Here is an 11,911-nt window from a genome sequence, read left to right on the forward strand (position 1 = left end):
ACTTATTATAACTTTTGGTTATTGCTTTGAACTGTTAGAAAAGAAAATAAAAGGTTTCTGTGTCATAGATCTTCTCAATGAAACAGCCTATTGTAATCATAGAAGAGAGTCATGACTGGCCAAATATCCTTTAAAGCGGTCATACTCTGTATATATCCTTTTCCACATCTGCTGGCATCCTTGAATCTGATCCACTAGAAATTGTTCTAAACACGTACTGAAGCCTAAGTTTAACCTTGCTTCACCTCGTAAAGTGTCCTCGTCAAAATCTGGTGCATTTTCGTTGTGCAGGTAAGTCCTTCAATTTTTACATTGAACTTTAATTGACACTTCTTCCTGTAGCCAGAGCAACTGTAAGAAGACTGATGCTTCCTAAAAAGTTGTTCTTTTAAGTCATCCTGGCCTGAAAAAAGGTGATTGAAAATGGTTGTAAACATCAGCTCAACCTATTTTACCCAGTGGCAAAATAAATATTTTTCGCTTTCTGAGACAATGCGGAGGGATACATAGACACAAACCCAGAAGCCAGTTAAGATCTAATTGTCAACATGCATCAGACACCAGCGGCAAGTCGCCCAATTCGTTTTTCTCTCCTACTTTCATAGTTTGGTAGCCTAATAGTGTCCTAATAATTGTGGGTGCCAGTTTTTTTTGTGAAAATATATTTAATTTTTGAGAAATGATTTTTTTCGTTCGACCGCTCCAATATGCCATTTTCCCCTCTGAATATTACCCGAATTGTGTGACCTCATGTAACGAATTTACTTTGACCTCCGTTTTATCTGTCGGCATAATCCTTTGTTGTTTATCATCTTAACTTAAGCCCCTGACATTATTGAGGCTGGCAACAAATATTTTTTTTATTTTGGTGAATATTTTTGTCCGACATACTTTTTCTATGTTCAAAAGTAGCATAAAAAAAGACATGTTTAACAGTGACCGAAATGACAGAATCTACTGAGCTTCTAGCTTTTAAAACAAAGGGATGGTTATAAGGTTACTGTACAATTTTTTCTTGTGTACTTGTGTTGTTCTATCGTGAGACGAACTCAAAGTCCTACAAAATTTACTCTCTAGCGAACAATGAAATATCCATGGTTTGCCTACGTGTCGCCACCTTTTAAATTGACATATCGAGGCATACATCACTACAATTTGTAAAAAAAATCTAACATAACACTCTTACCGCTTTTATTTACTGATTTCATAAGACCAATCAGCTGTTTCGGTCATTTATATTACGCTTGGGTGGGTATTTTACGTGTGTGTTTCCCCTTATCCCAGTTATGTGAGAAGCTAGTCACGCAATAATTGATACCAACACAATTGAATATTTACCCTGTATGAAGATTTTTGTTTTTGTTGAATTGACCAATATGACAATATGTTACTTTTTGTGTTCACTAATCGTTGTTTCAGTGGCAGCGTAGCAGTTTCAAAGCGGGCTGTTGCTTCAACGCTATTGAAATTTATAGTGTTCTGGCGAAAAGAAAGCAAGCATGGATATTGCTCTGGAATAAAAACTCTTATGGGCCTTTTACACGATATCCGAAATGAGTTTTGTTCACAATAGTTCATCCCGGTTGCCCACATGATACCAGAGTAAAATTATTCGAAACGAGTCCATTTCTGAATGAGTTTCTTGCGGTTTTCATTCCAGAACGAAACACTTATTTTGGACGACCTTTTGTACCGGTATAAAGTAACCCGCGGTACGACACTCATATACTGTTATGAATCCTCTTTAGGAGCGGGGAAGCATAGAAAAGGGACGTAAATCCGTGTTTTTTACTAATTGTTTTTATAATCTAAAGGCTATCTTGCATGTAAACGCGGTATGAAATTCATTTCATTCCAGGGATGAAACCCATTTTGGAATAACTGTAAAGGTACCTTAGTGACTGGACCATTAGACTTTTTGATGCCGTAGGGGGGGGGGGGTGTTTTGGCCAACTTTGCACTATTTAGTTTCTCTTCCATTGAGCCCGTGCTCGATATATATGTATTACATCGCGTTGTTGTTGTTGTTTTTTTTACATTACCGGTGAATTTCAAGTGATAAGTTTCAGGAAGTAAGAGAGCAATATTTATTTCCTCATCTGTATGTTGCAAAGTTCATATAATTTGTAACGACAGCGAGCAATTTGCAAATGCTCCGAAGAACTTTGAGTACACCACAGTCATGAGGTATGGCCACTAACGTAATGACTCGGATTAATAGTAATGTTTTTCTTTCTTTCATATTAGACTATAATTCCTTTTAGGTCATTTCAAACTAAACTAATATATAAATGTAATTCGCCATCCAAAATTCCGTCAATGAAAACTCGAACGGGGAGCACGTGATGCACCTCATGATTTTATGTGGAACAAACAAATGCAATTTGGTAATCTCATTTCAAATTTTCGTAAATTTTTTCGACTCCCGCGTTATGAACGAAACAAGAACGAGGAGGCATGTGATTCACTCTTTAGATTTATGTAGGACAAAAAAAAAGAGCAAAGAAGACGATCATTTATTCCAAAATGTATGTGCGAGGCTGGATTTAGGCTTATTTTTCATTTTCCACAAGTGTGCTGATAACATATATCAGTTTACGCTGTGTTTCTTTAATATAACCTACATTTTTTCAAAAGAATTCAAATAATGAAGAATTTGTAATTTTGATTTGTCGCCTTAAAATTTTTCTCTGACGGAAAATACCTGCTTAGTTTTTGTATCATTTAATAATCAAGTGAGGCGTTTTTACATCTTCCCCTCGAAACGTGTTTGTGACAACTGGCTTCCTCTTTTCTCATTTCTATAATGAGAACAGATGTAACACGAAGACGGTAGTTTTATAAATCAAAATAAAAAGGAAAAAGGCTTCAGATTATCTCGTAACACTCAAGTTTTCCTCGGTTCTCACTAAATATTCTTCTAAAGAAACTAGAGGCAGGGACACAGCACTTTAGATCGCTAACATTTTCCATAACTTGCTCTTGTCTGCGATCATATGGTGTTTTTTCCTAGTGTGTTGTTTCCGGCTCACTTTTTGCTGAAAGACCTATATGAACCCAAGACACCCACGCCTCATAACCGGATTGTCTATATTTTTAGAATGTAAAAAGTTTACTGGGATGGAACACTGCGAGTGGGTGAGACAAACCACTTTTGTTAAGTAATTATTTCAGAACCTTACCTTAGAACGACGTTTTCGTCAACGACGGAGCGTGTGAAATTCGTCCTGTTTCCATTTTGTTAAAATTTTTTCGCAAGACCGAAGATATTTTGATGAGTTCTTCAGAAGGTGACTTATAACACGAACGTTGTCGAGAGCGGTACTCTTTTACTAGTGGTCTCACGACGTTAGAGTATTTGATTTTATTCCTCTGAAATTTAGCTGCGCGATAACTTAGAAACAACGCTTCGAGCTGGGGATGGCGAGCGTTTAAAAACTTCTCGCTGTGCCAACCAAAGATGTACACTTGACCGCGACAGATGCAAATGACTCACTTTTTGTTTCACGACCATAATGATGTTTTTACCATTGCGTGACATTCTCTTGAAAACCAAAGTTAATGACACATTGTGACCTTTCCCGAGGAAATGCAAGGAACACACGGGCGCGCGTAGATGCGAATTTGGTTGATGGAATACAATTCCAGCACGTGAAAAATTGCCTAATGTCCATGTAGGCAATGATTGGGTATGTTCTAAAGGACTTTGGACGTTGTTTTTATGGTACGTGTTTTTATGGCGTGTTTCGTTTGCGCGTAAAGGAGCCGTAAAAACACGTTTGACTTAACATAAAACAAAAAACGAAATGCGAAACTTTCATGTCCCGATAAATATCGACCTTAATCAGCGAGGCTCTCGCGAAGACCACAAACCACCACACTTATCAGATGAGCCCAGGATTTTCTGGTTAATGTCATTCTTTGCGCACAGTTCCCTGATCCACGACATCATTTATAAGAACATAGGTATGCGTAGCATGGGTGGGTTGAGATGGGACACTTTGTGTACCTAATGTTTTCATTTTTGTTAACAGAAAAAGAGCATGACTTTCAAACGGACGAAAATATCGCGGTTACTTCACCTTGAGAGAAAGAAAAAAACTTAATTTATCTGAACTCACACCACAGGCAGCCCAAGCTCTAGCTGCAAGATGATTATCTTGCGAAATAAGATTCATGGTGATTTTTTCGGATCTTTTCGGATTTTCTTTATCTGGTGGTGACATACCTGAGTATTTTTATGAGTTGTGCCTTATTTTGACTTCCCCCACAGGCTCGTCAAATTCAAACAAGGAGTGAAAATACTAGGGAATACTACACACCAGTGAATAGTCTACAAGGTTATTTATGATCCAACTCCTTTTTTTTTCCGCTAAGTCTTTCCTGCTCATTTCTCATAAGGCGGGAAAAGCAAAGTGGATAGAGAAGCGCAGCGTGCGCAGCCGACCGGTTAAACAGGTTTTTTACAGTACATATATAACCAACTGTACACATGCGCTATATACATATTTTCGCGTTATTTGAACTCTACTTGTGTTGTTGGATTATAAAACCAAATTGTCTTGTTGTACCCCTCACCGACGTAGCACCACAATTTCCCTTAGAAACTAAACCCATTTATTCATACTTTGTTAATTACAATGCCTGCAGCTGGTGCGAGGCCAAAAGCAACCAAAATATACTTAGTAGACTGCACTTGGAGTAGAAATCTCCCAAAAACTCAGCATACTTCGTATACACATACCTTAAACATTACTAAAATACTCTCGAGCGCTTCACATGACATTATTCTCTCACTTTCATACGATCTGATTAGCTATACCTTATTTTTATTTTTACATTTTTTTTATTATTTTACGTTTTTCCAGTCTATCGAGTTCATGTTCCATTCAAAGCCGTTTTCTTCTTGATTTATGTTCTTTGTTTGAAAGAAATTTGATCATATGAATTAACGTTTAAGCGTTTGACGAAAATGAAATACCGTATGCATAAATCAATTAATTGAACAGCTCGTTGAAAGGAAATGTGTAGCAGCGAGAAAGGAGAATTAACAATCAGATCTTGGGAGTTAAGGGGTTTGAGGTCTTTTAGAGTGATAGAATTATCACTAGTTCTTCGGATTAGACAGAGATACTCTACTAGATTAAATCGTTTTGTAAAGAATTCTTTGACGGTGTCTATATGGGTTGATAACGAAAATCTGAAAAGGAGAGGCGAACATTAATTAATATGACATGCCGCAAAAAGTTTAGTGAAGACGAACATCAATCAAAAAGTCTTCCTTGGCGCTCCTTCCTAGTTCCCAGAAAAGAGTATGCTGAAGTTTTAAACTGCTTTCTCCTATGAAGGAGACTGTCAGCGTAGCTCAGTTCAATGAACAATAGCTTTGTAAAATTATTTTAAAACATTGCGCTCGTTTTCTACTCACTTGGAATTAGAAATGTGAATTCAAACTTTCTGCGTCCCTAGAGATAGATTGTGAACGCAGTCTCGTCTGGCTACCACGATCGCAAAACACCTTAAGTTAGTGATTCGTGTTTACCAATTTGTTCACCTTCCCTGGAAATGGTTTCTTGTTGCTGTTCACCTTCCTCGAGTGTAACATCAACGACACCACTGTCTTTTACCGCACCTACAAGAGTGGGCATCTGCACTTGTCCTGTTTGCAGTTGATTATCAAGGACATTCGTCTCAACCATACCAGTTACTTCCGCCAGCAGGCCACTGAGGGGAGGAGCAGGGCCAGGAAGCAGGAGGGGGACAACTGTGGATTTTGTAGCCATTCCTTGAAGTATCCTTACAAATGCAGGACATAGTGAACTAAAAATTAAGATGTATGGGAATGATTTTGAATTCAGAAAACTATTGCTTTGCTTTTCAAAAAAATATTTTCAACCTGGCAACAATAGAAGAATATCTTCCATTAAAGTAATGACATAAGCCCAATCAGATGACTTTTTGCCACCTCAAGTCATAGTGACTCAGAAGAGCTACGATCTCATCTTACTTTATTATTTTACTATTATTTCTTAATCCCGACCGACAAACCAAGAACATCACACAATGACTTAGCCAGGTCTCGAACCCAGACCTCCTGACCTGGAGTCCAGCGCACTAACCATTATGTCATCGCGTTTCCCTCATTGGGGTAAAATCCACGTGATTAATATGGTATTTTTGTTGATAGCCAACAGGATCGGATAAGAGGAAGACAGGTAACATGTAAATCGCTTTTTAAGAATCTGTTAGCTAGTCGCTAATAAGCCCATGAAAGGAAGATGACGAATTAGGTTATAAAAGCATTTGGAAGGAGATATAACATCACTTGTTTGACTGTGGTGAAACCTGAAGAAAAATAAGTCCTTACCGGATACACCCATGTGTTCAATATGATTTCGTTTCTTTGCGGCGAATTGCATCCGTTCGTTTTCTCTCTGGCTGTAGCTGGATGCAGTTCAAGACCATGCAAAAGACCAGGGTGTTAATACAGAATCAACAAACTGATCTTTTATTTTTGAGAGAACGTGAGAAAATACATGTATTCATGCGAAGTCTAGACGTGAAAAAGTAAACAAAAGTAGTTATATTTCCTGTCAGTTACTAGCTATATTTTCCTTCGTCTACAATAAGACAGCAAGTATTCAAATGAGCCAAAAAGTTGAATTTTTACTCTAGCAGTAATGAATATTTCAGCAACTATAACTTCTCTGTCTATATACCTTAGTGTACCTCAATGTATCAGGAGCCCATTCCTGATTATATTCAATGCAATTTGTGTCTTATTTCTTTATCGGACGGTGTTCAATTCACTCTTTTTTACACAGTAAATGAAAAGTAAACAATTTCTATCAGCCAGCAATTAACAAGGTGTTCCTAACCTTGAGTACACTTAATTACGTTGTCCTCAACTCAATTTTAAAACTGTGACATGGCGACAAAATTGACTCTCTCTTCAGCATTACTCTTTTCATAGAGGAGGGAGGGGAGGGGAGGGGGGGCTTCAGAAAACATCCCAGCTAGGAGTCGATCAGATTTAAAATCTCAAATCGATTTGCTTTCCCTCGTAAAATAGAGAGGCGATCAAAACATGAATAAGACCCAATTCCTTTGTAATTTGTGTCTGATCTGACTCCCCTCCCCTAGTACCCACTAATTGACCAAATCATTTTTTATTCCTACCCCATACCCCTCAGAACTAACCTTAGACCTAATACGTATATTAAGAATGAAATTTCCTCTACAAAACAGTCGAATTTAAGGTATCTTTTCGCTTCCGAAAGCTTAAATATTCGGAACTGCTTTGAAATAAGCTGAAGACTGTAGACTGCTAAACCTAAGGGAAGACTATGTCATTATCAATAGGCTAACTTTTCGCAAATTAGCGGAATTCATCATCGGCGGCCCTGTCTCACACTGGGAGATAGTATTAGAAATAACTCGCCGTTAAGAACTGGAATTTCAGCAGTAATTTCCTGTCTCGTTTGTATTTTTCTGTTTTGGGGGGAAAATGAGGAAAACGTCACTAGATGTCAAGGTTATTTAATAGATTCTTATAAGGTGAAAAGAAAATAGCAAAAATAAAATAATTATAAAACCGCTGAATCATTAGTAACAAGTTTTTCCTTTCACATCACCAAAATGATTTGCTCAAATTGTCGGAACTACAAATAAATGATCCCTGGCGTACTGTTGCTGACGGCCTATGCCCCAGGAGGAGCGATACTGTTGGAAAGTGCTCAATACACATGAATGTAGAGCGAAATACAGTTCAAAATGACTAAAATGAAACACGCATGATTCCCTGTTACTCTGAGTTTCGTGCTTACGCACTTGTCAGACAGATTTAATGACATTAATAGATATATCTATAATTGTAAAGTATATAAACCATCGTTTATATACTTTACAAATTTGCATTATAGGCGTGGCGGTAAGGTAAAATTATTTGTTCAAGTTGTTACGCAGTAACACTTTGTCTCTGTGGCGGCAGGAGGACATGAGTTCATTACGTTTATTGAGTGGTGAGAATTCAGGTCGGCAGATGAAAAGTAACTTTTCTTTAAGGTAGAAGTTGAACCTCTACCTCAAAGAAAAACTACTCGCCGACCTGAATTAGAACCTCAAAGAACTTGTAATTCATATCCGAATGTCGCAGCTTTCGACAATTTTAGATGTAAAAGCTATTAAAAATTTTCGGTTTGATAAAGTTGATTAAGAATTAATATACTTCAGAATTATCAAAAAATTCTCAAATGACATTGATGTTCAATGTTGCTATTAAGAAAATTCGTTTGGTACATTAAAGGCTGTTGTCAGCGGATGTCGTTGACAACAGCACTGGAACGTAGAGTTAACATTTGAGTCTGAGTTCCTTTCACAGCCTTTAACAGTCCTTTTATTAGATTTGCGTGCACTAGAGACGTCACCAGAAAATAATGGGACAGTGTTATTCATACTTTCGAGTTGCGCATCGCATTCGTTTCGAAAAACATCCGTCCTCTAGCTTTCCCCGCCGAGGTCGCCGGTAAATACAATTAATGTATTGGCAGGAACTCATTACCCGGAGACTCCATACCAATTGTACTCTTGTGTCAGCCCTGTCATGTATCTCTTTATTTTTATAACTGACAGGTGTGTGTGTGTGTGTGTGTGTGTGCGTGCGTATCTCGTAGTGGGTATTGCTCAGTCTCTTGATTTCTTTGCATAACTGGCAAAATGGCAGTAAAATTTCTTACCTAAAGTAAACGTGAAGCGAATTTCAATTATTCAGAATTGATAACGATGTTCATGAGTGATTTTGTTTCAGACTTTTTGAGTCCAACCCGAGAATTCAAGACATATCTCCCGCCTCTAAGAATTTGAAATTTGAAGCCGTAATCAACTCTCGACATCTGTATCTTCACGTCAGACGAGTCATGACCGCGCTGGAAAATACTGTGTTTTCTTTAAACGCCGTAGAGGTTTTCATCGAGTATTTAATGAACTTTGGAAAAAGAGATAAAACATGGCACGTGTGGCTGGAAGATTTCGATGTATGTATTCTATTATGCAGATCAAGGCTACTTAGAGGTACATATTGTTGTATAGCGCTGTATAGTAATATAAACTGCAGAAAAGGGAAGTATAGAGCTATCTAGGGGTACATATCGCTGTTCAAGATCCATCAACTGTTTTTGCCCGTGCGCGATTGGTCTAAACGCAGCAAGTGACTGAATATCCCCCTGCTGAAACTGGGTGATATCCGAGAATATAACCCAAGCGATATTCCCAAATTTCCAAACCTTACGTCCACCACTATAAATCTTTTTTTCAAACTTAATTCAATTCAGAATAAGTTAGTATTATCATCTGAAGTTAATTACGTAAATTGAAAGCTCACGTTTCGAGCGTTAGCCCTTTGCAATCGCAAAGGACGAAGGGCTAACGCTTTTCATTACCCCTTTTAGTCATTCAATTCAGTAAGCTGTTCATAAATATTTTTCACGTGCGTTGCAAAATATTTCAAGGATAAAAAACACAACTGTCTGTATTTTGGGACATTATCTGTCCCCGGAAGGTTTCGGCTTTCGCATCTTGGAACAGACAATGTCCGCGGACAAATACCCGTACTCGTTGCCAAATTGGATAAATTATTCATATAGCGCTGTATGGTGATGTAAAATTCGGTTGAGGGAAGCATATGGCTATTTAGGGGTACATATTGTTGTGAAGCGCTGTGAAGTTATTGCATTTCACGGATTTACAGTGTTACTAAGGGTATGACGTTGTATTGTGCTGTATATTGATAAAGGTTGCAGTAGAGGGATCTATATTGTTATTGAAGGGAGGGGGGAGAGGGGCATATGGGCGTTCGTATTCGAGGAGTTTATTCTATGATGTAAGGACACATGGAGTCGAATAATCGATGGCTCATAATGAATCTCTCAAGTTGTTATCGACTATCTCTCTATGTACTATAGTAACTTATCCTTTCTTGATTATTGATTTGTCAAAACTCTTTTCAAGGGTCTTCTCTGCGTCTACATTCGAGACGGCGGTTAGCGACTCAGTGGAGTCTATGGATTGGCCTGCCGCCATTTTGGATTCGCAGTGTAGGTGGACCCTGGGCGAGAGTTTGACCCATACCCAATCAGATGATAGAAGAAACCTTGATTTGGATATTGAAGGACTCGTTTCCAACAAAATTCGCTGATTATGGCGCCGAGACTTGGAGGGAGCTCTTTCGCTTTATAACTGCTATTATGATGAAAGGACTGAGGAGAGAAAACACTCGCACGTAAGACTTAAGACCCTTTTGACTGGGAATAAGTCGAGAGGAAAACTGCGATTTTACTAGAGATGACGATAAGGGGACACCATCCTAACGTGGACAAAATGAGCATGATAACAACTACTCTGGGGGAGTAGGGAGGTTTACGAGATATAAGAAGCATGACGTTGCGTGAGGATTAAGACGAATGAAAACTGAAACAGACAAGGAAATAGTTGCGTCTCATGAAGCGCGCAGAAGAATAAAGTTGGAGGCGATGTAAGAAGTGCGCGTAAGGATGGGAATAAAGGAAAAGTATGATGAAAAAAATAAGGAAGGAACAAAAGGAAGGAGAAAAAAGGGACGCGCAAATGTGAAAAGGTGTAAAAACCTGTGTGTGGAAAAAGGTAAAAAAGGGCGCAGACATGTAACAGTATGAACATGTCCATCAGCTTCCAAAACTGTGTAGCTATATGGAGAACAATAGACAGTGAAAGAGATACAATCCAATACAATAAGTGGGTGGGGGCTTGAAACATGGAATGTTAGTACATTGTCAGCTACACAGATTATAAACTTGGCGCGCGCGTGTCGAAACAAGCATTGAAGACCTCACAGGATCCGTTCTCTCTGCATCTTACAAGAATCCTTAGAATATGGAGACAGACAATAAAAATCAACACAGTTTTCGTATTTTATACACTGTATATTTCTCTTACACAAAGAAGTACAAAATTAAGTACAATAGAAACTGCATTAAATTGTCCAAGGCTTTAAGTAAAATACACGCAACACGGAGACACTAAAATGAACCCATTTACTCCCAAGACTGATCATAATTTGAATTAATACACCAACAAACATGGTCTCCATAAGAAATAGAGAAAATCTAGACTGGAAGATAATTTTTTCTAGAAACGTAATGTTACATCGTATTCTCGAAATGAAGCTACAAACAAACACATTCTTGTCAGTTGGGAGAATTTGTCTTCAGAACTTGGGAGTTCATGAGTTAATTAAACTAAAGTAAGTGAACAATTATTTTTAACCGTAAATAAAAATAACATCAAAATACTTCACTCGAAATACAATGACATTACACAAAACATATTTAGTTGAAACTGTTCGACCTTGTTTTTAAAATCCTACGTTACATCATGTTCAACTATGTGCGAGGTTAACTAATATATCAATAGTAGTTACGAAAATCTGCAAAATTAAGATTCATTTAACAAAACTTTCTTCTAAAACAGCCGTGATACAGTATATCTTAATTTTTGACCACCTAACGGGTTCTAATTAAAAAGCGTACAATGAATACCTAGGTATAAATTCTTAAATCTAAGAAAGATATTATCAGACATCTTCAAATTAAACTAAGGTAAATCTAAAGAAATGAAAGCAAATTAAACAGGGAATTTTCAAAAATTGAAAGTTTTATCCTGAAGCCCTGAACCTTTTCAACTTCGGACTACATTTACATTTGTGGTGAACCTTTTCACCAAAAGAATTCCCATTGATGACTACATGGTTTACTTTATCTCCTTCTTTACTTAATTGGTATAAATATTTTCCTACAAGAAACAACAAATTCCATAGAACATACAGTAAAGTCACAACTGTGGAAACTACCGTTACAGTGAACTCTGCTTTGCTGTTTCC

The sequence above is a fragment of the Pocillopora verrucosa genome, chromosome 13 (assembly GCF_036669915.1).
Source record: "Pocillopora verrucosa isolate sample1 chromosome 13, ASM3666991v2, whole genome shotgun sequence".
NCBI lineage: Eukaryota > Metazoa > Cnidaria > Anthozoa > Scleractinia > Pocilloporidae > Pocillopora > Pocillopora verrucosa.